The following is a 1,850-nucleotide window of genomic DNA, read 5'->3' on the forward strand; positions in this document are numbered from 1 at the left end:
AGGACATGGGGCTGAGAGACCCGCACTGTACATAGGTTACAGCTGCAATGTCACAGCATGTGAGAAACTAGTGTAAGCATCATGACTTCGAAACAAACGAGTATTCCTGTACAGAAATGGTGGCTGATGGTGGGGCATCCTCCCTAGAAATACACTATCACCTGGTAACACAGGAGCAGGGCAAAACCGAGGCCTGTTCCCTGTGCCGAGAGGGGAAAGCAGGGCACAATTCTCTTGGAGCACAGCAGCCAGGCCCCTCCCATCTAGGGCTTTCCTGTTTGGGCACACTCAGTTGCCACAGAGCTGTGTGAAGGCAGGAATATGGACCACTTGGCCTTCATAAAAAGGATGTTAATTTCCATAATAAAGGTTATTTTTCTCTTAAAAATCTCAAGCTTATTTGAATAAAAAGAATTTGAAATCTGATTTTTCAGTGGGGTATGTTATTAATAAGATTTATATTCTTATAAAACCCCAAATCAACCACACCAACAACGAAATGAAAATGTTAATAAAGTAAGCGTGACTCAAATGAGCCCCTGGATCTCACGCAGATGATGTAGTTAATGCATAGCTAACAGGAGCTGGCTGCGAAGCTCTGAACTGAATGCTGGAGCTGTGCCGGCTGTGGCACCACAGAGCGGAAAACAGCACCCTAAACGCCAGGTCAGCCACCAGTCGCTGGCTCATGGCACTTTATCAACACTGTACCACTACAAACAAGCAGCCCACAGAGGAGAAAGCTGCACCCAGCCCCTTGCAGCAGAAACACTGGCTTGTTTCTCTCTACTTGGAAAAGCAGAGTGGTGCCCGATGCTAAAATGAAAGATCACTTGGTGCCAGACCCCAGGGGAACACAGTACTCCATACACAGCACACCAGCCACGGCACTTTCTTCTCACCAGGGCTGCACAGCAGCCCACAGCAGGGGATCTTACGGCTTCCACTACACGTCACCAAATGCTGAGGCGCCAGGCACGTACACAGCAAAGTCTATGTGTCAGGTGTGGGGAGCCTGGCTTCACTTTGCTGTTCTGTACATACTCATTCAAGCAACCTATATCCCTGAGATATACGTAACCCACAAAAAGTAAGTGGTTTTAATTTTTTTATTATGTTGGTGGCATGGGGAAATGATCCCGGCACCTTGCAACATCAAGGAAATGTTCTACCACTGAGCTATACTCCCAATTCCCAGCCTTCTCTTGAGGACCTTCTTAGTTTATTGTTTATTTTTTATATTTTTTGAGACAAGGTTTCTCTGTGTAGCTTTGGTTCCTGTCCTGGAACTCACTCTGTAAACCAGGTTGGCCTCGAACTCACAAATGATCTGCTTGCCTCTGCCTCCTGAATGCTGGGATTAAAGGCATGCACCACCACCGCCTGACTCTCCAGGACCTTTCTAAGTAAGGAGAAATTACGGTAGAGTTCAGCCATGGAGAGTGAGGTGCTAGCTACCACAGCAAGGCATCCAGCACTCCAACTTCTGAGACAACAAAGCAAGCTCAGAAAACTGGACCCTGGTGTGAGACCACGAGTGGTAGAGCTGAGCTCTTAGGTAACCATGGTGACCTCTACGTGAAGGCACTGATGTAAAAATGAGCTACCCGGCGGAAACTGTCATCATGAACTGTGTTAGCCAAGGTCATTTTTGAAAGGTTTGCTCAGGTGTTCAGTAAAAATGGTTATGTTTTAAAATAACACCAACTTCTCAAGCGAAAAACATACAAAGTTTAAACACCAATGTCAACATGTTTTGAAATTTTTATCTCTTAAAAAAAAAAACACAAAGTACTGCTGAGTTTTTTTATTAAGTAAAAAAAAAAATGGTTTTGTTTTTGTTTTTTTTT

The 1,850-nt window shown here is 44.9% G+C and overlaps 1 protein-coding gene across 4 annotated transcripts in view; it reads right to left on the reverse strand.

Moving 5' to 3' along the window:
* The window catches only part of Arhgef7 (Rho guanine nucleotide exchange factor 7), a 79,806-nt gene that overhangs the window by 18,640 nt on the left and 59,316 nt on the right, over nt 1–1,850 (reverse strand). The gene's annotated exons all lie outside the window — the stretch shown is intronic.

Source organism: Microtus ochrogaster, unplaced genomic scaffold (assembly GCF_000317375.1).
Source record: "Microtus ochrogaster isolate Prairie Vole_2 unplaced genomic scaffold, MicOch1.0 UNK7, whole genome shotgun sequence".
NCBI classification, from domain to species: Eukaryota; Metazoa; Chordata; class Mammalia; order Rodentia; family Cricetidae; genus Microtus; species Microtus ochrogaster.